At 46.5% G+C, this 26,978-nt stretch overlaps 1 protein-coding gene across 1 annotated transcript in view; it reads left to right on the forward strand.

Annotated features, from left to right (window-relative positions):
• Nucleotides 1–26,978, forward strand: part of LOC127586609 (disks large homolog 4) — a 188,586-nt gene that overhangs the window by 3,859 nt on the left and 157,749 nt on the right. The gene's annotated exons all lie outside the window — the stretch shown is intronic.

Here is a 26,978-nt window from a genome sequence, read left to right on the forward strand (position 1 = left end):
AGGAAGTGCAAATCATATGAAATGGTTGGATTCAGTGCTGGGTCTGGGAGGCTTCGAGGTACCCAGTCAGAAGAGGAGGCAGTGTTACTTGACCTTGCCTTGGGCTTTGTTGGAATAGTGCTGGAGGCAGAGGGGTCAGAGTTGGAATGGGATGGAGAATGAGGCACAGGTGACCAGAAACTCCAGGTCAAGCTTTTGGAGTGAGCAGATGTCCTGCGGTGCTGAGAAAAAGCAACACTACTGCTTTATCCCTTGTAAAGCAAAAAAGGCACCGGAGATGCCGGAAATGTGAGCTTAAAACAGAAAACGCTGGAGATGCTCAACAGTTCAGTCAGCGTCTATGGAGAGAGGAACTCTGAATTCCCATTTTTCCCTTGGTTGTAATTGTCTGATCCTGCCTAATTCTGAGATCTTCCTGGGCTGTGGCATATTCTGTAGCCCACTCCCTACCAGCACAGACTGCCACCCTCACCAGCAAACTAGCTGCAGTGTATACCATCTGTAAGATGCACTGCAGTTAATCATCTAGGAGTCCTTGGACATGTCTTAATCCCACAACATCTACTGACCAAGAAGGCCTTGGGCAGCAGGTACATGGGAATACCATTCCCTGCAGGATCCCCTCCTACTTGCACATCAACTTGACTTGGAAATGTATCACTACTGGGTTTGGATCCTGGAACTCCCTCCCGAGCAGCTGTATGGGAGCACCTTCACCACGTGGAACAGAGGTGATAAGGGAGCACTGTGCTGTTGGTGGGACTGTTTCTCGGATGGGACATTTAACCAAGGCCCTTTTTGCTCCAAGGGTGGATAATATCCCATGACACAACTGGAAGAAGACCAGGTGAGTTCTCCCTAGTGTCCAAGGTGAATGTTTATCCCTTGGTAATCAACATTGTATTATTGGATCTTTTGTCCTGTGGGAGCTTTCTTTGCGCGAGTTTGGCCATACCTACGCTACTCCTGTGACGATACTTCAGAAGTAACTATTTGGTTGCAAGAACTTGCACCTTTCATAACTACAGGTGTCTCAAAGTATTGCAGAGCCAATGAATCAGTTGTACAGCATGGAAGCAGTCCCTTCAGCCCACTAGACTGATGCTGGCCATCAAGCACTCATTTACACATCTTGCATTAATCCCATTTTGTATTCTCCCCTCAAGCTCTTCTCGGATTCTACCACTTACCTATACACTAGAGGTAACTTACAGTGGCATACAAACCTGCATGCCTCTGGGATATGGGAGGAAACCCATGCGGTCACAGGGAGAACGTGCAAATTCCATACCACCACTGGAAGTTGGGATTGGACGCGGGTCTGGTGCTGTGAGGCAGTGGTTTTATCAGCTGCACCACTGCTTCCCCTAAAAGCTGCCCTTAATGAAGTACAGTACAAGCAACCAATCTATGCACTGCAGGATTCCACAATCAACGTTATGATAAATACCTGACTGATCTTTCTCTTGGCAGCTGTGTCCTTTTGTACATTTCTTCTCAGACACAGGATATCACCTCCTACTTCTTATTGTGTTATATTTTTAGTAACAATAAATGAAAAACTTCAAAGAAACTAGGAAGACAAAAACAACTTTCTTTAAACAGCAGATAACTTCTATTGTAGGGTCTTGCACACTGTAGGGGAGATGGGCCTCTGCAGACTGGCAGGACTGGGAATACATTCATTGTGCCTTTGCTAAGATCTATGATCTTGGGGTTCACCCCCACCCTTGTGGCCCATCTGGAAAGGTAGGGGCAGACTACCCTTTGGCTCTGGAGATAGGCTGAGATTTTGTCCACGACACACAACGCTTGCTGTCTAAGCTACCATCTCCAGGGCTGGTCACTTGGGCTTGCTGTGGGCATTAATCACTAACTTGCAGAAGGAACCAACACTTAAAACATTATGTGGCGCAGTGTGGTGCCTGCCCCAGGAATAAGCAATATTAAAGGCCTGCTCAGTGCAAGTGCGAGGGATGGTTATTATCATTTTTAAAGGGCTTTATCATCCTCTAACCGGCACTGATGAGTCATCAGCTTCACTCTGTCACTTTATTGTTGGCTAATTATGCAGGCCATCAGCATCACGACAATAACCAGTGAACTAGCTCAGAGTTCAAAGTAAGGAAGTCCTGCAATCCTGCAGCATCTCTGTTGACCACCAAACATCTCCAGGCACTCTACAGCCACTGAACCAACTGTGGCGGCACTGCTGTAATGCAGGAGATGCAGCAGCCTATTTGCACTCAGCAAGCTCCCATGAACAGCATTCCCTCAGACACTTCCTCTCCAACAGTGGAGGCTCAGATGACAGTATGACCCCCCCCCCCCCCCACCCCCAAGCTGACCCCAGTATTGGCAACGTGTGTGGCTGGGATATTCCTGGATGTGGACTGAAGACTGTCAAGGAATGAGATGGGGAGGAATTTCATCGCTCATCGTGGTGAATCTTGAGTGTTCTGTTGACTGGAGGAAGCTCAGTCTTTGATGCTGGCTTTGATGGATATTTGAACTCGCAAGAAATTTAGTGCAGTGGGGAGTTTGCGGGCAAGCCTGAGTGGAAAAAGAAGACATCCACGTGCCTCTAACACAGGCAAGGAGCAAGTGCAGGGGTGGACCTTGCTAATGGGAAGCACAGATTGCAAGATTGATGTCTTTTATTCAATGTTCATAATTAAATCTTTTATTAAGCCCTGGAGTTCGTTCTTTGATCTGACTGCAGTTAAAATGAAGTTTGGAGAATAGTCTTTTAATTATTTTGTTGAGAAATTTGACAATGCTGCTATGAAGCACATTTGCTACATCAGAGGGGCTATGTAAATGTAAGCTGTGAATCACAGGGCAAACCTGTTTTTCCCTGAAATAAACCTGCTAGTACTTGTGAGATTCTGATGGGAAATTATTCCTTCTCGACGAGGATGGTTTCAGGTGATTCTGCAGAGATTTATTTTTGGGCCCCTATATCCTTTTGCCACTAATTCAGAGAGTGGACATTGATCCTTGACCCCATTGGTTCAGAGGAGGTTTGATTCATCACGCTCCCAAGTGATAAACAATCTGCTGGAGGAACCCGGCGGGTTGACCAGCATCTGTGGGAGGAAAGGAATTGTCAAAATTTTGGGTTGAAATCCTGCATCAGGACAGAGAGGGGAGATGGCCGATGTAAAGGGGAGTGGTGAGACAGGAGTCTGAGGTTCCCTTTGTCTTTATACTGGCCATCTCCCCTCTTTACTCTCAGCCCTGATGCAGGGTTTCAACTCAAAACTTCGATAATCCCTTTCCACCCGAGGATGCTGCTCAACCCGCTGAGCTCCTCCAGTGGATTGTTTACTGCTCCAGATTCCAGCATCTGCAATCTCTTGTGTTCTAAGTGAGTTGCCCTCATGGGGTCTGAGCCCTTCGTGAAGTTTCAGGGATGACTGTTCACTTCCATGTTGCGGATTCATCTGCTCAGTGACTCCGCATTCCTGGCTGATGCCCGACCTCGAATGGGGGGGATCTGGTGGGGTGTCAGGGGCAGGGGAAAAAAAAAGAGGACTGGCACTTTCCCAGCACCTTTCCTCATCTCAAGATTTGTATGCATCTTTCAGCCTGTGAAAATCTTTCGAAGTATTATAGCTTGGGAAATGCACAGAAGGATTCCACATACAGAGCTGTGATAGTGATGCAGGTGACCAGCTACGTGTTGGTTGGGGAAGAGCTGTTCACTTCAGGCCACAAGGGATATCTCCCCCACTCTTTGAAATGACGGATGGGTACCTGCGAGGACCATGGTTAAATCTCTCACCAAAAGATGAGTGGGGGACAGCTGAGGGAGCACTGCACTATGGGGTTGCATTGCAGAGGGAGCACAGCACTGTGGAGGGACGGCAGTGCCAAGAGGGTGCTGCAACAACAGGGCATAAGGAGAGACCAAGGCATTGTCGGAACTGCCCGTTGTTGGAGGATTATGCGGAGAGTTTGATTCAATGTGGAAGGGGCTGTGCTGTGGCAGTGCAGGACTGCCAGAGGGGCAGCACTGGGGAAGGGCCACACTATTGGAGTAGCAATACCTTGGCAGCCTTGCAGTGTAGGGAAGGCTGTATCAACATGGGCAATACTGAGGGAATGCAGCACAGTTAGGGGGTAGTACAGTAGGTCAGAAGAACAGTGCATTGTCAGAGTGCAATGCAGAGAGGGGTCCTGCTCTTCAACTATTGGAGGCAGCTTCTGTGACCTTAATGCCAGCAAGGGGTTTCATTGGTGTATGAGACGATAAACTAATCTGAATCAGTACGGATGGAGCACGGCACTGTCAAAGAGGCAGTAGTGATGGAGTATTGCACTATTGGAGGGGCAGTATTGGATGAAGGGCCGCATGAGGGAATATCTCTCTGCTGAGGAGGTATGGCATGTCAGATGGGCAGTGCTGCACTGTCAGAGGAATGGTTGAACTGAAGACACATTGGCCCCTTTTGCATGGCCATGAAGGATCCTGTGCCCAGGACGGGAAAGACTGCTTCCTCATTCCCGGTGCTTTGTGCCCTCTAGAGTCATACAGCACAGAAACGGGTCCATCAGCCCAACTCATCCATGCTGACCAAGTTGTCTACCTGAGCTATTCCCATTTGCCTGTGTTTGGCCTGTATCCCTTCTGGCCTTTTCTATCCATGTACTGTCCAAATGTCTTTTAAACGTTTGGACCACCTCTAGCTTTGACTGACAGCTTGTTTCATGTACCCACCACCCTCTGTACAGAAAAAGTTGCCTCTCAGGTCCTCTTTAAATCTTTCCCCTCTCATCTTAAACCTATGCCCTCTCATTTTAGACTCCCCTGCCCTGGGAAAAAGATTGTGATCATCAACCATATCTACTCCGCTCATGGTTTTATAAACCTCCATCAGATCACCCCTCAGCCTCCTATGCTCAAGGGGCAACTGTCCCAGACTATCCAGTCTCTCCTTCAGTCCTGGTAACATCCTCATAAATCTTTTCTGCACGCTTTCCAGCTTAATGACATCCTTCCTACAGCTTGGCAACCAGAACTGCACACAATACTCCAAGTGTGGTCTTGCCAATGACTTGCGCAGTTGTAATATGACATCCCAACTCTTGTGCTTGGTGCCCTGGCCGATGAAGGAAAGCTTGCCAAATGCCTTCTTCACCACTCTGTCCACCTATGTTCCCACCTAACTGACCAAAATGCAGCACCTCGAACTTGTCCGAGTTAAATTCCATCTGCCGTTCCTTGGACCGCTTCCCCAGTTCATTTATTGCATATTAGAATTACTAAAGGATTGCATTCTGCAAAAGCTGTCTATGGAAGCTTGCTGTGCACAAATTAGCTGCCATGTTTTTCTTTACATCAGTGGCTACTCTACCACAGGACACTTCAAGGCTGATGTTGCAAACATCTTGCAGCCAGTGAAGTACTGAGAAACCACAGTGATAACACTTTCAAAGTTTATATACAGAACAAGCTCCCACACATTTATCTGATAGTGACCAAATCATCACCTCTCTGATGTATGTGTAAAATCTTCTGCCCACTTGAGAGACTAGATGGGGCCTCAGTTTAACATCTCACCCAAAATATGCAGCCATTCACTATACACTGACACGCGCTGTCTCTTCCCTTGTGAGTGACGACAAGATAGTGTAGGGGGAGTTTTACTCTGTATCTAACCCATGCTGGCAATACCCTGGGATGGTGCAGAGGAAGCTGGACTCTGTATCTAACTTGGTCTGTCCTTGCACTGACAGTATTTGGAGAGCTTTACTCTCTATTTAATCTTTGCTGTCTCTGCCTTGTGGGTGAGTGGCAGGACAGAGTAGAGGGAGATTTACTCTGTATCTTGACCCTTTTCTAAACATGTTGTTTTAGAACATAGAACAGCACAGGAACAGGTCCTTCGGCCCACGATGTTGTGCCAAACTAATTAAATGCCGAACTAAACTAATCCCTTCTGCCGACACAATGTCCGTATCCTTCTATTCTCTGCACATCCATGCACCAATATAAGAGTCTCTTAAACACCTCTATTGTATCTGCCTCCTCCACCACCCCTGGCAGAGCAATCCAGGCACCCACCGTTCTCTGTTTATTTAAAAATAAAACTAGCCCTGCACATCTCCTTTGGTCTATGTTCTGTGTTGTTTACTGTTTTAATTCATCTCATAATATAGTAAATTAAGTAAATTGGTTTATTATTGGCATGTACTGGGGTACAGTGAAAAACTTTGTTTTGCCTGCCATCCATACAGATAATTTCATCACATCAGTACATTGAGGTAGTACAGGGGAAAAGCAATGCAGAATAAAGTGTTACTGTTACAGAGAAAGTGCAGTGCAGGCAGACAATAAGGTGCAAGGCCATGACGAGGTAGATTATGTCAAGAGTCCATCTTATTGTACAAGGGAGACCATTCAATAGTCTTATAACAGCGGGATAGAAGCTGTCCTTGAGCCTGGTGGTATGTGCTTTCAGGCTTTTGTATCTTCTGCCCGATGAGTGGGGGGGGGGGGAAGAGAGAATGTCCAGGGTGGGTGGGGTCTTTGACTAGGTTGGATGCGAGAAGTGTAGACAGAGTCCATGGAGGGGAGGCAGGTTTTCGTGATGTGCAGAGCTGTGTCCACAACTCTCCGCAGTTCTTTGCAGTCTTGGGCACAGCAGCTGCCATACCAAGCCATATCTGATGCTAACTACTCAGGTTGTTAGAGGTGAAGAAATGGGCTGTGTGTACCTGTGCTGCCAAAAAACAATATAAAATGAATCCCACTGGCCCACCTGCTCACTCTTGGGTTCATGCACAGGCCAGGACTATATTGTGTGACTGGGATGAGGACACTAGAGGCTGCTGGAGTTCAGCTAGGAACTGTAGAGGGAGCTTTTCTCTGTACCTAGCTGATTTTTTTAATGTTTCCTCTAACCTTAGTAGAAAATCAAGGGAGGGAAATTTTTGACAGGGCAGCAGTGAAGGAACATTACTCTGTCCAATCTGTGCCATCTCTGCCCTGGGAGTACGTGATGGGACAACGTAGAGGGAGCTTTACTGTGTCTAAATGCCTTTATTTTATTAAAGATGTTTATGTACATCTTTACAATACTTAAATAATTTTCACTTAAATATTTACAAAAATTTTATTATTCTCAATTTAAAACATTATTCTCATTGTCCAGGATGCAGTCAAGCCCCTGCAGTGCTCAGCAGTGCTGGAAGGCCTCCAGAGAGAGAGCTCCCTCTCCAGGGACACCCAGGCATGGCTGTATCTGTGGAAGAGGGGCAGGCAGTCAGTTTAGGTGAAACTCTCGATGGACATTGTCTGGACCTGTGAATGGCTAATTGGCCATTGGAAGTCCCTGCCTACACACTGGATGCTCAAAGATCAGGAGCGGCGATGGGGGGAAGGTGGTGAAGTCCAAGCATAACTTAAGGCGCCCCTTTAAACATTCAAACAGGGGTTGGAATCTTTCCAATCCCACATAAACATGGAACACAGACTCCTCCAGGCCATAGAAATGGCAGTTGGCTCAGGAATCTGAACCAACTTAACCTGTTGTATGGTACTGCTCTGTGCAATACTCTCCACCCCAGGTCCCAGATGTAAAGGGGAGGACTTCTGCATTGTGTGACCTTCACCGGGACCCTCCTCACTGCTGGATGAGGGTGAGGAAGTGGAGAATGTGCAGGAGAGGCTGATACAGGAAACATGGTGTGGAATGGCACAGAGGGCATTTAGAACATAGAACAGCACAGGACAGGCCCTTTGGCCCATGATGTTGTACCAAACATTAAACCCATGACTCCTCATTAATCTAACCCCTCTTCCCTGCACATTGACCATATCCCTCCCTCTCTGCCTATTCATGACCTATTCATGGCATGGACGAGTTGGGCTCTTGTTATCTTAAATGCTCTTAAGCTATCTGCCTCTACCACCACCCCTGGCAGTGCATTCCTGGCCCCACCACTCTCTGTGTAATTAAAAAAAAAACGCACACTTACCTTGCACATCTCCTTTGTACTCCCCCCCACCCCCCTCACCTTAAGCCCTCTAGTGTTAGACATTTCAATCCAGGGGAAAAAGATACCGGCTGTCTATTCTATCTATGCCTAACGTAATTTTATAAACTTATATCAAATCTCCCCTCAGCGTCCGCTGCTTAGGGAAAGCAGCCCCAGCTTGTCCAACCCCTCCTCATAGTACACGACCTCCAAACCAGGCAGCATCCTGGTAAACCTCCTCTGCAACCCCTCCAAAGCCTCCACATCCTTCCTATAATTAGGCAACCAGAACTGAACGCAATACTCTAAATGTGGCCCAACTGGAGCTTTATAAAGCTGTAACATAACTTCCTGGCCCTTGAACTCAACTGGGAGGATGGTCTACGAACAGGCTGCTCTACAAAGATCCGAAGGTGGAGAACCACCACCTGGGTTCAGATGCACACCAGTGATTAATGGCCCTCCTCAATCAGGACAACCAGAACCGTGGCAGAGACCCAGTGCCTCCTCTTGCCCCAGGAGAAATCCCCCAGCTTCTTCTGGATCTTGGCAACAAATTCACAGGGTAGGAACAAAGTGACCAGGGTAGGGAGGACACCAGTTGGTTTACGATCATCCAAGAAAGCACTTGGAGCAGTCGGGTCCAGAGTCCCATCTGGGTGTGACTTTCACCTCCATCCCTTGCCTGTTTGCTGATTGGACTTCTTCAGTGGGGCTTAGATAGAGGAGGTGTGTGGTGGTACATGCAAAGGGTCTCATCCCCTCTGGTGAGGAGTCCACCTGCTGAGAGTTCCATGCAGAGCCAAACCTGTCGACCTCTTGTGAAGAAGGCACAGGGATAGCTGCACGTGGATGATCAGACACGGGGTATCCCTGATGTACTCTTTTCCTGCCCTGGGAGTGTGTATTGGGACAATGCAGAGAGAACTTCACTCTGCATCTAACCTGTGCTGTCCCTGCTCTGGGGACATTTGTGTGGAACATTGCACAATGACTGAGCTATCCACTAATATTCTTTATTTTGAACAAAGAAATTACGTGAAAGTAAATAAAAGTATAAGCTTGTATTTGGTTTGTAGTTAGACTGTTTGGAGAGGTACCAGTTGCTTATGGCATTCTCTTGAAACACTGTTCGAGGGATAAACACTGGACCAGGACTGTTTGACGGATAAATGTCTTACCAAGACATGGCAGAGATTAAAAACTCTTCTGCACTTTCAACATATTGTGAGATTTTTTGCTTGCATTCTGAGAGGACTGATCAGATTATTTTGTTGTGAGGGGCTCCATAACTGCATTGCCATCACGGTGGAGTAGGTGGTTATACCTACAGCTGCTTGAGCCCTGAGCTCCAGAATGCCTCATTCCTCCTCCTGGGAAGCTGCCTAAAGTCTGGTAATTCCATCAAACTCAGGGTTCGCTTTGTTAGTGTCTCCGTAACTTAGCATCATTTTAACACCTAATAATTGCTCCTGCAGTTATGGCGTTCCCTAGCTGTGTTAAGGCACAGGTGTCTAAATGGAGGATGTTAGACAAGGAGTGTCAGTGGCTGTGAGTTGATTTTGCACTTTCTGTGGTGATGGTTGACCTCTCTTGGGTGCAATTCATTGGTTGTGGGCAAGGGGAGTAGCTGCCTTTATGGGCAATGTGATGCCTGCTAAGTTTGAATGGCCTTGAAGAGTGTTGTTTAGGCAGGGTTGGGAAACCAGCTGGGGCAGCTGTTGCCTGTGAGGATGTTCCTTTTGGGGCTGTCCGCATCTGCACTGGGGAAGGCGAGAGTTGGAGTTTGGGCAGAAGGATTGAGAACGGGATTAAGCAGGATGGTGAGGAGCCACCAGGAACATGGGATGGACGTACGCTCCTGTGCCAATGTTCTCATCGTTTGGATGTTTTGTGCATTGAAATAAGCAAACCCCTATTAAAGGAAGGGAGTGAGGCAGCCCTTCAGTGTTGGTGACCACCAGTCACCTGGTTATCTTCTAGTTCGGAGAATGGAAGGGGGAGGGGGATGGGTGCAGGAACCGTTTAAATTGAGAAGCAGTTCCCTCGCCATATCTACTTCCCTGGTCTTCGCCTTGGCTGCTTTTTCTGTCCTCTGAGAGCAAGTGCCTCCTCCCTTTAACTGAACGAGTGGAGCTGTTGTCATGATAATTAGTTTGCAATCTGGCCTCTCTGGGCAGGGAGAGGGAGAAAGAGAGAGACACACACACCGTGGGTAATCTTCCTTTTCCTACTCCTCCCTCCTCCTCCTTCCCCAACCCCCAATTCTCTCTCTCTCTCTCTCTCTCTCTCTCTCTCTCTCCCCCTCTCCCTCTCCCCCCCCGCTTTTCTCTTTCATGTCGATGCACTCACACTCACACTCTCTCACACACACACACACACACTCTCTCGCACACACGCACACACACACGCACACACTCACACACTCACATATTCACATATATACACACACATATACACACTCCGCCCCCTCAACCTCCCTCTTTTTCCAGTCGTTAATGAACAAAATTCACCTTCAGCCTGCAGCAGTTTTCTTAGTTCTAAGGCAAAAAAAATCTCCATTAAATATTTTCAATAAAGGACTCTACGTTTCACTCCCACACTGACACAGATACACACACTCACACTCACACTCACACACATTCACACACATACACGCACGCACACAACACTGCTGATCACCCACTTCTTGCCTGCATGCCCCCGAATCCCAGTCTCCGATGCACGAAATCCCCCTCTGGAAGACACGGCCACCTGTTTCGTGTTGAAGAATGGATTGCCTGTGTATAGTCACCACCAAGGTAAGCGATCTTTTATTCTCCTTTCTTTTACTGAAAATTCCACAAGTTGCTGACATGTAGAAGGCTCTTTAATTGTCCTTGCTCCTTGCGAGGCGTTTGTACCCCTCTCTCTCTCGCATCCTCTTTATCTCTCTCTCTCTCTCTCTCTGTCTCTCTCGCTCGCTCCGTGTGCATCTCTTTCTTCCCGCATGTGTGATCTGTGAAGGATGCTGAGCTGGGTCTGTGAGAAGCTGAGGATTGATCCCTCGTCTAACACCGTTCATTCTCATCATCTCCATTTCTCATCGAGACCGTGCAGGCTCCTCTTGAGGCCTCCGAACCTTATTCCCTTTATTATATTTCCTTCCTTCCCCTCCCCATCCCCCTCCACCACCAATCCTCCCAATCCCCAACCCCACGGTAAAACACATTTAGAAAATCTATAGCCCTCTGATTTCTGCCTGGAATAAAGAAAAATGGAAAAATTGGGAAGTGGTAGGTTGTGTGGGTAAGGTGTGGAAATCCGTTCAGGGATTTTGAATTGCAAATCTGAGAGCAAGGAGAAGATAATTAATCGCTTGGAAATGAATATGATGGAATAATTCCCATGGTTTGGTTCTTTCCGATGAAAGGCAGTTCCGTGTGTGTGTGTGTGTGTGTGTTTGATGTGTGTCAGAATTAACAAAGAATGTTAGTGAGGTGTGAGTGTGCAGCCAAAAAAAATCCTCATCTGAATCATTTCTAAAATAAAATTCTTCTGATGTAGTCAGTGCAATTTTGACACATCCTGAGGATAAATTGCGATTTGCTTAAATCCGCCCCCTTCCCCCACTCCCCCCCACACCCCCCACAGCTTTTGCCCCATGTTCTGTAACTGGTACCGGGTTGGGATCTGGGCAGTGCCTGCTTTAGCTGTAGTCAGGATAGAAGCTTTTGAATTGGACCCAGTTTCTCTGACCACTTGCCCACTGGCTTGCTCACACTCCCTCTCACTCACTCAAAACCCCTCAGACCCTCCTCTCCTCCCTCCCCCACATTGCCTCTGGGCCTCTGCTCCTTCCCATACCAGTGTTGGAGTTTATATTTCCAGCTGAGGTCATTGTGCAGTTCACAGGTGGGAAAGTTCAGAGTTTGGACAGGGAATGGGTGGACAGGTGGGAGGGGAGGGGAGGGGATTACTGATTAAACCGAGGGAACGCAGGCTTTAGCCGAAGCCCTCTTTATAAAAACATATTTGTTGTCGTTAACCCTCAGAGTCCGAGAGAGAGAGATGTTGGGGCAAGAGGTGCTTAAAAACTAGAGGTTTAGGGTAAGGGGTGGGAGGTTCTAATGAAGATTTATTTTCACCCGAAGGGTATGTGGGATCTGGAATGCACTGCCTGAGAGGGCAGTGGAAGCAGGTATAACATTTAAGATGTATCTAAATGAGCATTTGAATCGCCAAGGTATGGGAGGAGATGGACTAAGGATTGGTAAATCGAGTTAGTTTAGGTTGGTTCTTGATGGTCAGCATGGACATGGTAGGCTGAAGGGCCTGCTTCTGTGCTTGATGGTTCTACGCCTGTTGAGGGAAACAGTATTTCATCCCGAGGTTTATCGGTGCTCGGCCTGGATTGGAAACCATGTTGTGTGGGATTGTTCTAACCCACGGAAAGTTACTTGGTTTTATTGCTCGGTGATTGTCCACGATTTTGTGCCATGTTTTTGATGTGACTGTGCTCAACCACACCGTCCACTCCTGTGTGCGACCCTTGATATGACGCCCTTCTGACCAGTCGGAGATGGAGAATTCAGGAAAACCTCTTTCCCCGGAACGGAGTTGGGGGTAATATGGAACTCGGTCCTAAGAGAGGGGCTCAAGGTGTTGAGCTGAGCAGCAGGGCTGGGCTTAAGGGAAAGCTGGATAAATACATGAGGTTGAGAGGGACAGAGGGAGTGGAGATGGGAGACAGAATTTGTGGGGCTGAGGCACCAGCATGGAACAGAGGATGTTCTGTTTCTGGGCTGTAATGTATTCAATTCGATCAATATGTAGTGAGGATTAAACAACCTATCATATCCCCATTTCTGATGCTATGGGTGAAGAAATGAGTGAAAGTATTGAAAGGAACTGTACGAAAACCAAAAATTTAGTTTGGATGTCCTCACTATGAGCTTTCCTCCTGGGATCTGGCTTGCAGGTGCCCTGAAGTTGAATATTCAATTCTTGGAGACTCCTGGGACCCTGGAGGACCAGGATCCGTCAACGGCGAGCAGCACGTGGTTGGTTGCTGTAGCTGAGTTCCCATCAGGTTCCATTTAGGAATTTGAACTGATGAGCAGCAGAAAGAAGTGGGAAGGCAAATAAAACATCAGAAATAGAAGCAGCAGGAGGCCATTTGGCCCCTCGTGCCTGTTCTGCCATTCAATAGCATCATGGCTAATTTTTTACCTCAGTGCCACTTCCCTCCACTAACCCCATATCCCTTGATTCCCTAAGTATCGGTCTTTGTCTTGAATATATTCAGTGACAGCCCTCTTGGGTGGAGGATTGCAAAAATTCACCAACCTCTAGGTGAGGGAACTTCTCGTGTCCATCAACAACAGTCTCAATTCTGGACACTCCCAGCCAGCGGATACATCCTCCGCACATCAACCTGTCCAGTTGTATCTTTTAATCATTTCCTATTAGGCTGAACTTCTGAATAAATAAGTTGTTGGTGACCTGAGGCTTGTAAGCTGAGATTTGCTCTTGCTTTGGTAATACTGACACCACCTAAAGGCTAACAGCTTGCTCCTGTCTGGTCCTATCCATGTCCCAGTGCTGCTGCTTGTGCCTGTACACAGAACTAGGAGCTAATAGAAAGTACAGGACATCCCATAATGCGCTACATCCAATGAAGCAACTTGTTTTGGGATTGTCCTTACTGTTGCAAGAAGCCTATCAACCAATATTGTTCAGCAAGATCCCACAAATATGACAGGGCATGTCATTGATTTATTTTTAGTGATGTTGGTTCGGAAATAAGTATTGATCCCAGGGCACTTCTGATAACTCAGCTTTTCTTACTTGAATCACGTACCCAATCTGAGAGCAGGTGGACTTTTAATTGAAGGGTACTGCTCAGATTACAAACCTCCATTGGCGCTGGCCCTCCCACAGCATGGCACTCCCTTAGTGCTTCCCCTATTATTACCAACCTTTTGTTCACAGTTAATATTTATAATATATATTCAGTGAGGGGTTCTGGGGTAATATCCCTGTGTATGGGTGGTTTCCAGGACAGGGTTAACAATTATAAGGGGCCTGCAGAAGCATTCAATATACAGGTCTCTGGGAGTGTGTCAGTATCCATGGGGGTCCCTGGGAGTGTGTCTATTTACAGGGGCCTCCCTGGGAGCAGGTCAGTATTTACAGGGGGCTCCCGGTAAGCGTGCTGGTAGTTACAGGGGCTCCCTGGGAGTGTGTCAGTATTTACAGGGGACTCCCCAGGAGCTGGCTGGTATTTACAGGGGGCTCCCTGGAAGCGTGCTGGTAGTTACAGGGGGCTCCTCGGGAGTGAGCTGGTAGTTACAGGGTCCTCCCCGGGAGCATGTCTTAGCACTGTCCCTCAAAGTTCATATCTCCCACACCACCCCTTTCACCGCACGGATCTCTTTGGCACTGCCAATCCGATAATGTCCCTCGTGCTTTGTGTTTCCAATAAATTCAAGTTCCTGGAGTGGATCCAGGGATTTGGACCGATATTCCAGAGGCTGAATGGATGTACTGTCTTACTGTGGAATCACTTTAAGATATTTGGATTCTCACAAGTGGTAGAGGGGTAATTATGATGCTATTAGGCAGGAACTTGGGAACGTAAATTGGGAACAGGTGTTCTTGGGGAAGTGCACAGTGGAAATGTGGAGATTGTTTAAGGAATACTTGTATGGGGCTCTGCATAGGTTTGTTCCATTGAGGCAGGGTAAGGATGATAGAGTGAAGGAACTGTGGTTGACACGAGATGTAGAATATCTTGTCAAGAGGAAGAAAGAAGCTTACCTGAATTTTAGAAAGCATGGATCAGACAGGACTCTGGAGAGTTACAAGGTAGCCAGGAAGGAGCTTAAGAGTGGTAGAAGGGGGCATGAGAAGGCCTTGGTGAGTAGGATCAAGGAAAACCCCCAAGGCGTTCTACACGTATGTGAAGAATAAGAGGATGACCAGAGTGAGGGTAGGACCGATCAGGGATAAAAGAGGAAACATGTGCTTGGAGTCGGAAGAGGTAGGGAAGGTCCTTAATGAATACTTTGCTTTGGTATTCACCAGAGAGAGAGACCTTGACGTTTGTGAGGATGGTGTACGACAGGCTGGTATGCTAGGGCATGTCAACGTGAGGAACTGTGCTGGAACTATTGAAAAACATTAGGATAGTTAAGTCACCGGGGCCGGACGGGATATATCCAAGGTTATTACAGGAACCTAGGGAAGAGATTGCTGCGACTTTGGTGATGATCTTTGCATCCTCACTGGCCACAGGAGTCGTGCCAGGTGAGTGGAGGGTGGCAAATGTTCCTTTGTTTAAGAAAGAGAGTAGGGATAACCCTGGGAATTACAGACCAGTGAGTCTTACTTCAGTGGTAGGCAAATTACTGGAGAAGATTCTTAGAGACAGGATTTATGAGCATTTGGAGAAGTGTAGGCTGATTAGGGACAGTCAGCATGGCTTTGTGAGGGGCAGGTCGTGCCTCACGAGCTTGATTGAATTCTTTGAGGATGTGACAAAGCACATTGATGAAGGTAGGGCAGTGGATGTGGTGTACATGGATTTTAGTAAGGCATTTAATAAGGTTTATTCAGAAAGTCAGGAGGCACGGGATCCAGGGAAACTTGGTTGTGTGGATTCAGAATTGGCTCGCCCATAGAAGACAGAGGGTGGTGGTAGATGGAGCATATTCTGCCTGGAGGTCAGTGACCAGTGGTGTTCTGCAGGGATCTGTTCTGGGACCACTGCTCTTTGTGATTTTTATAAATGACTTGGATGAGGATGTGGAAGGGTGGGTTAGGAAGTTTGCTGATGATACAAAGGTTGGTGGTGTTGTGGATAGTGTGGAAGATTGCTGTAGATTACAACAGGATATTTATAGAATGCAGAGCTGGGCTGAGAAGTGGCAGATGGAGTTCAACCTGGATAAGTGTGAAGTGATACACATCGAGAGGTCGAATTTGAAGGCAGAATACAAGGTTAATGGCAGGACTCTTAGCAGTGTGGAGGAACAGAGGGATCTTGGGGACAACGTCCATGGATCCCTCAAGGTTGCCACTCAGGTCGATAGGGTTGTTAAGAAGGCATAAGGAGTGTTGGCCTTCATTAGTCGGGGTATTGAGTTCAAGAGCCATGAGGTAATGTTGCAGCTCTATAGAACTCTGGTCAGACCACACTTGGAGTATTGTATTCAGTTTTGGTTGCCTCATTATAGGAAGGATGTGGAAGCTTTAGAGAGGGTGCAGAGGAGATTTACCAGAATGTTGCCTGGATTGGAGAGCATGTCTTATGAGGATAGGTTGAGTGAGCTAGGGCTTTTCTCTTTGGAGAGAAGGAGGATGAGAGGTGACTTGATAGAGGTGCACAAGATGATAAGAGGCATAGATCGAGTGGACAGTCAGAGACTTCTACCCAGGGCAACAATGGCTAACACAAGGGGGCATAATTTTAAGGCGATTGGAGGAACGTATAAGGGGGATGTCAGAGGTAAGTTTTTTTACACAGAGTGGTGGGTGCGTAGAACGCACTGCCTGCAGAGGTTGTGGGGGCAGATACATTAGGAACATTTAAGAGATAGACACATGAATGATAGAAAAATAGGGGGCTATGTGGGAGGGAAGGGTTAGATAGATCTTAGAGCAGGATAAAATGTCGGCACAACATTGTGGGCCAAAGGCCCTGAACTGTGCTGTAGTGTTCTATGTTAACATTCTCTTTATCTCAGTAGTTCCTCCATGCCACACAACACTAAAAGACTTCAGGAACTTGGTTCAGGTGTTTTATATGCCTTGTGGGTACAGAACCCCATTAAGGAACACTGAGGCACTGTCACACCAGTCTGAACCCCTACTCCTTTGCTTAGTTCCACAACCCTCTATCCACCTTGTCCAACAAAATATTCTTCATCGCAGTTTTGAAATTTACAGGTTGCCCCCAATCTCAACAGCTCTTGGTGGTGAGCCTGCCAGTCTCCTGCAGTTGTATTTTGCGTTTGAAGGAGTGCAGTGATGCTTCAGTGGATTGGTTCCTGTCATTGTTTTATGAGGAGATATTAAGCAGGCTGTCCCAGTACTCCCTTGAGTTTAGAAGAATGAGAGTTGGTTTCATTGACATTGGAGTTGATATTTTCCCTGGCTGAGGTATCCAGAACCAGGGGTCACAGCTTCAAAATAAAAGGTCAGCCATTCAGGATTGCGATGAAAAGAAAGTTCTTCATCTAGAGAGTCGTGAATCTTTGACGTTCTTAAACAAGAAAGCTCTGGAGTCACTGAGTATATTCAAGAATATTGAAGAACAGAGGGAGCTTGGTATACGAGTCCATAGATCCCTAAAGTTGCAGCACAGTAGATAAAGAGAGCGAACAAGGCACATGGTATCCTGCCCTTCATTAGTCAGGCATAGAATACAGAGAACATGGAGGTCATGGTACAACTTTATAAAATATTGGTTAGGCCACAGCTGGAATACTGTGTGCAGTTCTGGTTGCCACAATATAGGAAGGATGTGATTGCACTGGAGAGGGTGCTGAGGGAGGTTTATCAGAATATTGATACACAAGGGACTGCAGATGCTGGAATCTTGTTGCTCTTTTATCAAGATATTGCCTGGTATGGAATACTCAGTTATGAGGGGAGATTGTTCTCCTTGAAGGAGAGGAGGCTGATGAGTGACCTGATAGAAGTATACAAAATTATGAGGGGCACATACAGGGTGGATAGTAGGAAACTTCCCCTCCCACCCCTCCCCCACTCCATTACCGAAATGTATAAAACCAGAGGGTAGAGGTTTCAGGTGTTGATTAAGAGGTTTAAGGGATCTGAAGAAGATTTTTTTTTCACCCAGAGGGTGGCTGGAATTTGGAAAGTGCTTCCTGAGAGGGTGGTGGAGGCAGGTACACTCACTACATTTAAAAAGGTATCTGGATGAGTACTGGGATTGCCAAGGGCTTGGACCAAGTGCTGGTAAATGGAATTAGATGGATATGAGAACAGAAAATGTTTTGGGTCGAAATACAAATGGATACTTGATGCATAGCTGGGTACTTGATGGTCAGCATGGACATGTGAGCTGAAGAGCCTGCTTCTAACTCTATAATCCAGATGAATAGGTTTTTTAAGTATTCACGGAATCAAGGGATCTGAGATTAGTGAAGGAAAGTGGCAGAGCAGACATGAGGGGCCGAATGGTCTATACCTGCTATTTCTTTGGTGAGGATGGAATTGAACTTTGTGTAATCATTGTGAAAATCCCCACTCCGGACGTTAATGGTTGAAAGTCGTTGGAAAGCAGGTGAAGATGGTTGGGCCTAGGGCAATGCACTGAGGAACTCCAGCAGTGATATCCTCGGGCGAGATGACTGACCTCCATCCACCACAACCACCTTCCTTTGTGTGAGCTCTGACCCCAACCATTGGAGTTTTTTTCCCTTGCTGCCCTTTGACTTCAGTTTTATCAGGATGCCTTGATGTCAAGATCAGTCACTCTCACCTCACCTCTGGAATTCAGTGCTTTGGTCCATGCTTGGTTCAAGGTGGTGGTGAAGTCTGGAGCTGAATGGTCCTGGTGAAACCCAAACTGAGCATTGGTGTGATAACCTGACATTGACTTGAGCATCCTGACTTTATTCCTGTAATTCCCTTCCCAGTCTTATGACAGCTAATGTAGTACCTTCAAAGTGATCTTGCTGCTGTGATGTAGAGAATGTTGAAGTTAATGGGAACACTGACAGGTCCCACAAACAATGTAATAATGAGCAAAAAACAAGATGCTGGAAGAACTCAGCTGGTCGGGCAGCATCCGTGGGGGGAAGTGGACAGTCGACGTTTCAGGTTGAGACCGTTCATCTGGACTGAAATATAAGAGGGGAGATAAGCAGAGAAAAAGGTAAGGGGAAGGGGTGGAGCAAGAGCTGGCAGGTCGATCCAGGTGAGGAGGGGTGATAGGTAGATGGAGGAGGGGATAGTGGAAATAGTGAAAGAAGCTGAGAGGTGATGGGTGGAGGCGACAAAGGGCTGCAGATGAGGGAATCTGATAGGAGAGGAAGGTGGAGCGTGGAACCATGAGGGAGGTGGGGAGGGCAGATGGGAACAGTGGGGGAGGGCACCCAGTGGGAGGGGTGTGTGGGTGGTGGGCAGATGGAGTGAGTGGAGGAGAGGAAAGAATCAGGGTGATGAGGCCTGGGGTGGGTGTAGGATGAATTGAGTAGATCAGGAGGAGAGAGAGAAAAGGGACAGAGGGGGAGCAGTTTACTGAAGGTTGGGGAATTCAGTGTTCATGGTTTGTAGACTACCCAGGCAGAATATGAGGTGCTGTCCCTCTAGTTTGCATTTAGCCTCATCGTGGCAGTGGAGGAGGCTGAGGACAGACAGGTTGGTCTGTGTATGGGAATGGGGAGAGGAATTAAAATGGCTGGCAACCGGGAGCTCCAGACAGCCACGGCAGACGGAGCGCAGGTGCTCGGCAAAGCCTTTGCTCAGTTTGTGCCTGGTCTCACAAATATAGAGAAGGCCACATCAGGAGCACCGGATACGATAAACAAGGCTGTAGGATTTGCATGTGAATGTCTTCTTCTCCTGGAAGGGCTGTTTAGGGCCCTGGATGGTGGTGAGGGAGGAGGTGCAGGGACAGGTGTTAAACCTCCTACACTTACAGGGTAGAGTGTCTGGCGAGGGGGAGGGATGAGCGAACCAGCGAGTCATAGAGAGAGTGGTCCCTGTGGAAAGCAGAAAGGGGTGGGGAAGGGAAGATGTGGCTGGTGGTGGGCTCATGTTGTAGCTGGTGGACATTGTGAAGAACAATGTACTGGATACATAGGTTGGTGGGGTATAGTTGACGAACTCTATCCTTGTTCTGTCTAGCAATAAAAGCAGAAGTGTGGGAAATAGGGAAGATGTGGGTGAAGGCTCCATCAATGGTAGTGAAGGGGATGCCTCGTTTTCTGACAAAGGAGGACATCTCGGATGTCCTGGCACGGAGGCCTCTTCTCGAGAACAGATGCGGCAGAGATGGAGGAACTGAGAGAAAGGAATGGCATCCTTGTGAGTGACAGGGTGAGAGGAGGTGTAGTCTAGGTAGCTGTGGGAGTCAGTGGGTTTGCAATAATGTCGGTGGATAGTCTGTCTCCTGAGATGGGGGGAAAGAGGTGTCAGTAATGGAATAATGATGTGGCTAAGGCAGCATGACCTAATCTGCTCTTCTTTGAAATGCTGGCAGTGTGAATCTTATGACAGAGGGCAGTCTCCCTCGGTACTCTGGCTCAGCACCACTCCTCCGGTGTGGCGGTCCCTTGGTGCAATCCTCTGGTGCGGGACTCCCATGTTGTACTGCAGACAAACTGCTATACTACAACCTTTGGAACAGGATGTAATTCATTCTCGGCATTTATTGCCCATCCCTCACTGCAGGTCACCATGCTTAAGAGCAACAAACAATAGAGTCATAGAGTCTTACAGCATGGAAACAGGCCCTTTGCTGACCAAGGTTAACATCTAAGCCAGTCCCATTTGCCTGTGTTTGGCCCATATCCTCTAAACCTTTCCTATCCATGTTCTGGTCCAAGTGTCTTTTAAAAGTTGTTATTGTACCTAACCCAACCACTTCCCCTGGCAGCTCATTCAATATACATACCACCCTCTGTGTATTTAAATGAAAAAGTTGCCCCTAAAGTTTCTATTAAATCTTTCCCCTCTCACCTTAAACCTATGCCCTCTAGTTCTTGATTTCCAAACCCTGGGAAAAACACTGAGTGCATTTGCCCTATCTATGCCCTCATGATTTTATACACATGATGTTTCGGTCGAAGCTCTGCATGCAGTCCTGATGCAGGGTTTTGATTGCAAACGTCGACAGTTCCTTCGTCCCTACCCCCCACAGATGCTGCTCCACCGCTGAGTTCCTCCAGCGGATTGTTTGTTGCTCCAGATTCCAACATCTGCCATTTCTTGTGTCTCCATGTTTAAGGGCAAATTACACTGCTGTATTTTAGTGGTGTTAAGATAGGGTTGTGTGGCACCTAATGCTCTCTGTCCTATAAATAGCATTGCTTTTCAGTTGTGAATTTGACACCAGCATTGTCAGGTTTCCCTTTGTACCTTTTGTAATGTTCATACTCAGCCCTACAGTCAGACCTCAGCAACCAAATCTTAACGAGCTATACCACAATACAAACAATACTCTTCCAGCCACTGGGAGCGTGCTGCTTTAAGCATGGATGCTCGATGATTGGAGGTGGACTGATAGAGTTTTCCCGGGGGTCAGAGAGACAGACTTCTCGGAGGAAGCATGTTCTTATAACCTCCTACGGTCAAGCACTTCTGGCAGGAAGTTGCTGGGGTGGTTTCTGTTAGGGCATGAGTGCCTAGACTCTGGAGAGACCTGCAGATCCCAGTCTGCCTGCTCCTGGGAAAGCGCAGAGTCTTCTCTCCTCGTGTGTCGAGTTTGCATGATCTCCTTAATATAACAGTGAACCATGACATGTGGGACAGATCAGCAGCAGTGAGCTGGAATGATCCTGGGTTAGTAAACTGAGAGTGACCTCCAGGAGATCAGGGTTGCGAGTTCAGAGGAGGTCACAGATCTCAGCAAGGACAAAGAATGCAGCTTGCGTTTTGTACCTTAAACAACTGATGTCATGAGGTTGTATGGCTGGGAAAAGGCCCTTTGGCCCAGCATGTCTGTGCCGGCCACCAACCATCCCTTTACGCTAATCCTATGTTGATCCCATTTTTTTTATTCTCTCCACACTCCTGTCAGCTCCAACCAGATTCTACCCCTCACCAACTTACGAGGTATAATTTACAGCGGCCAAGTCAAAGTCGAGTTTATTGTCATGTGCACAAGTACATGTACGCACAGGTGCAATGAAAAACTTTGATTTTGAAAGCCATGCTGGAAATGAATTTTGGGTATTGCAAGTCGGTTTGTTTTTACATGGCATTTAATTTGCTTACATGCCTTCAGAAAGATACTTATCAACGATGGGAATAGGGCAGTGTTAAGTAATGGTCACCATGGAAACTTCCCAAAGACTTCCCATCCTGAATTTCCAGCTTCTTTGCAGAACCCCTTGTACCGCTTTCTTGAGGAATGTTTTTTGAAAAAGAGGCATCATTTGGGGGGACAAAAATAAAGGAAATGAAAGATCCTGCAAAAATGTGCTGGTTGGTTGGCCACCAATTGAGCAGCTCTACTTCATTAGGAGTTTGAATAGATTTGGTATGTCACCAAAGACTCTTACACATTTCTATATTTGCATTCTGGCTGGTTGCATCACAGCCTGGTATGGAGCCTCCAATGCACAGGATCGCAAGAGGCTGCAGAGAGTTATAGACTCAGCCAGCTCCATCATGGGCACAACCCTCCCACCATCTTCAAGTGCTGGGATATGCCCTCTTCTCGTTACTACCATCAGGGGGGAGGTACAGGAACCTGAAGAACCAAACTCAACGATTTAGGAACAGCTTCTTCTTCTCAGCCATCAGATTTCTGAATGATCTATGAACCCATATACACTACCTTGTTTTTTTTTGCACTAGTTTTTTCACTTATGTTACTTATAGATTTTTATGTCTTTGCACTGCACTGCTGCCGCAAACAAAAAAATTTTACATCATATGTCTGTGATAATAAATCTGATTCTGTAGTTGAGTTGTAGAATCTGGGGAGTTGTTGGGAGTATGAGGAAAATAAAATGGGATTAGTGGCCACTGTGAATTGATCCAGTTGCAATGGGTGATAGAGTTGGAACTGGAATCGGTTTATTATTGCCACATGCACGGGGTACAGTGAAAAGCCTTTGTGTGCTATTCAAACAGATCATTCCAAAGGGGTGCTAAAAGGAAAACAGAATGCAGAATAAAGTGTTACATTTGCAGAGAAAGTGCAAGGTCATAACGAGGTAGATTGAGAGATCAAGAGTTCATCTTTTACCATATGAGAGATCCATTTAAGAGCCTGTTAACAGCAGAATAGAAGCTGTCCTTGAGCCTGGTGGTACGTGTTCTTTGGCTTTTGTATTTTCTGCCCAATGGAAGGGGAGAAAAGAGAGAATGACGGGAGTGGGAGGGGTCCTTGATTATGTTGGCTGCTTTCCCAAGGAAGCGGGAAGCGTAGACAGAGTCAATGGAGGGGAGGCTGGTTTGCGTGATGTGCTGAGCAGTGTCCACAACTCTGCAATTTCTTGCGGTCTTGGGCAGAGCAGTTGCCATACCAAGCTGTGATGCATCCGGGTAGGATGCTTTCTGTGGTGCATCTGTAAAAATTGGTGAAAACCATCGAGGACATGCCAAATTTCCTCAGCCTTCTGAAGAAGTAGAGTCACTGATGTGCTTTTTTGGCCGTAATGTCCACATGGACAGGAATGTGGGGAGAATAGGTTATTCCTTTTCAGTTTGCTTTATTTCAGGACTTTTACCAGTGGGTTGGTAACAGTGATGTATTGTAACTGGGATATTTTGTTCAGGCAAATTTGCCTCTTTTTCAAAAACATTCCTTGAGAAAGCAATGTAAGATGTTCTGTAAAGAAGCCAGAAATTCGGAACGGAAGGTCTTTGGGAAGTTTCTGTGGCAACCACTACCTAACACTGCCCGATTCCCATCATTGATAAACGTCTTTCTGAAGACATGTAAGCAAATTAAATGTCATGTGAAAACAAATTCATTAAAAACATCACAGTCACACTGTTCCTGGCTACTTTACTCTGAATACAAGTATCAACATACAGGTACACCTCCGAGGACATGTTGCTGAGATTTCTGTAGATGCCTTTATATGTATTTTAATCATTCCTGAGGCAAGTTCTGGTAAATGAGATTAAACTTGATTTTATTTTTCCACTGAGCATTCTGTACAAACACTTCCTTAGGCTCCCCGGGAGAGTGAGCTCCCTATAGTGGGGGAGGTGAGCTGTCGACCTCTGGTCCTTGGACTGGACAAGGGAAACGGATCGTCCTGTGATCCTACAGGGCTGTGTGTGTTGGGTGTGGCAACATCTGAAAGTGGCCAAGGTCATTTGGACTGTATGATCAGAGGCGGTGGTGGATTCAGATACAATCATTATGTTTAAGAGGCATTTAGACACATTTAAATAGGCAAGGCAGAGAAGGATATGGTCCTAACGTGGACAAATGGGATTAGTGTGGATTGGCAAAAAGTTTGGCATTGATATGGTGGGCAGAAGGGCCTGTTTTTGTGCTATATAACTCTGACCCTACAAGTCAGGGAGGAATTTCCCAAAGGGCACCAACTACTTTTATCCCCAATTTATTTAATTAATTGGATCTCTGTCATGGCTCCAGGTCATTAGACTAGGCCTCTATAATTAGTCCAGTAATATAACCGCTGTTCCAATGGCTGTTTGACTGAGTGGACTTACTGAGTCAGGGCTAACCTACAATGCAATCATGTAGAAGGATAAATATATCTGATCAATTTGGAGCTGGATAAGTTTCAGAAGATCCATAAAACCACAATAGAACTCCCCGTAGAGACTGCTCTACAATTGATAAATCCAACTCTATCGATCATTAATCCCTGGAAGGACCAAATCTGAAATGTTGGGCTGATCAATTAAATTTAACAAGCCAAATGCAGTCATCCATGCTTGGTGTCCAATAATATTGTTATGCCAGACAGTGGTCACAGTCAATCAAAGCAATCATTGCAGTAGAAGTGGAGGAGGTATCCTTGGCTAGAGGGTGGGGTGAGGGTGCTCCACAGTCTCACAATCAGTGGCCATGGAATTTTTTGCCTTCAGATGGAAGACTGAGCCTGGGTTTAAAATCTCATCCAAAAAACAGTAGCTCTGAAAGTGCAGTGCACCCTCAGTAGTGTCCTTTCAACAGTGCAGTACTTCACCAGTACTGACCCTGGGACAATACAGGACTTCCTGGGTTACGTGACCTGAGTTATGGAAATCCGACTTTACACAAATACTCCCATACGTTTTTAAAACTAGTAATAATAAAATGTTTCATGGCATTCATTAATGACTGTATGCAGTTTATATTCCATTAGTTTAATTATGGGTAATGTTAGGGGATTATTCAATGAAATGAAAGAATTATAGCAAGTGGAGCTATATGAAATGGCTTACTATAGAAAATGGATATCTCTGGAGAAATTAGCTTATGGACAGTTCTCAGGGACTGAACCCTTATATAACCCAGGAACTGCCTGTATACTGCCCCTCCCATGGTGCAGCACTTGCAGGGGAGTGTAGGTTCAGAGTATGAAGCCAAGGTTTTGGAGTCCTTGATCAAGTGAGTCAGGTGCGAGAGGGATGCTGAACCATTGACTAGTGGCCAGCTGAGCCATGGCCAATAGAGGCAGCTTTGTTTGTAAAACTCTCCACTTCCCTCTGCATGAGGAACCCAAACTCTCACTTTAACTTTTGGGAATAATTCCTTCTAACTCCTAAAGGCTTCAGTGGAATCAAGGAAATGAAATGATGTGGAAATGGATCCTCAGTAAAGATGCAGGTTGGGATTAAAATAACATTAAAATAGTTGGTTCCAAATTTAAAGTTACTTGTTAATTGTGTTGTATTATTGATGGGTAAGCACCACAATCATTTCCGCCAAGGTCTGTGCTGGAATATTCAGGTATTGCTCTCTGAGTTGTGTTGGTTTCACACAACCTGCGCTCTGATGACTGCCTCAGCTTGAAACACCTCTAACAATGTGGCATTTACAAGGTAAATGCAGGTAAATCTGCAACAGGAAGTCCTAGTCAGACTTCCTACTCACTTAATGGTGTGTTGCAGCTGACAACCTCTTTGGCATAGAAAAGATAATTCTGATGGTGTGGAGTCACACAGCTAATTTTAAATGTCACGGATTTTGAAAAAAAAGTTGAATTTTTCTTTTTTTAAATCTTTTTTCTTTCTGTCGCATTTCTTTCTCTTTAGTTCTGTCTGCTGCTGATTTAACCATTAATTCATACTTTCTGCTCTCCCCATCTCCACTCCCACCCCACCCCACCACACCACCTGACCAAAATGCCTTTAATGCTCCCAGATCCCAGTTACATGCCAGAGCACCAACAACAGCCCTGGGACTAAAGTTCAAAAAGTCTTAAAACAAACAAGAGAGTGAATCTCATCAGAGAAGTTAGTCAATATTTATTGAGTCTGTAATAATTTATCATACATAATTAACATTTTCTTTTCATGGAATTGACGGATCTGCATTCAAGTCACTTCAGCAATAAATCAACCAAATCTAGATGCAGATAATTCGGGTACAAACACCTTCTGGCATTTGGTGCATGGCTTGGGTCTACTCTGGTTCTCTATCTTTACACCCAATCCAGAGTGGACACAGAGTATCACACCCTCCACACTGTCCCACCACACACTCCTGGAGCAGGGACTGTTCAAGATAGACAAAGGGTCAAGCTCCCTCCACACTGTCCCACCACACACTCCTGGAGCAGGAACTGTGCAAGATAGACAAAGGGTCAAGCTCCCTCCACACTGTCCCACCACACACTCCTGGAGCAGGAACTGTGCAAGATAGACAAAGGGTCAAGCTCCCTCCACACTGTCCCACCACACACTCCTGGAGCAGGAACTGTGCAAGATAGACAAAGGGTCAAGCTCCCTCCACACTGTCCCACCACACACTCCTGGAGCAGGGACTGCACAATTTAGACAAAGGGTCAAGCTCCCTCCACACTGTCCCACCACACACTCCTGGAGCAGGGCAGGGACTGTATAGGACAGATGCATTTCCCAACAAACACTGTCGGGGTAGGGATAGCATGGGTTAAACAAAAAAGAAGAAAATGGGGGGTGGGGGGGGGGGAAAGAGGAAAAGAACTGTGTTTGACAAGGTTGGTGCAGGTTGATGTTACTTGGACCATCCATTCAGTGAGGTCACTCTCTGGTCTCAGCTCATCACAGTGAAGTCACTCTATTGACTTGAACCATCACTCCCTTGTGCTGCCATTGTCAGTGATGTCACTTCCTTTTCCTGTCTGTTTGTGATG

The sequence above is a fragment of the Pristis pectinata genome, chromosome 37, assembly GCF_009764475.1.
Source record: "Pristis pectinata isolate sPriPec2 chromosome 37, sPriPec2.1.pri, whole genome shotgun sequence".
Classification (NCBI taxonomy): domain Eukaryota; kingdom Metazoa; phylum Chordata; class Chondrichthyes; order Rhinopristiformes; family Pristidae; genus Pristis; species Pristis pectinata.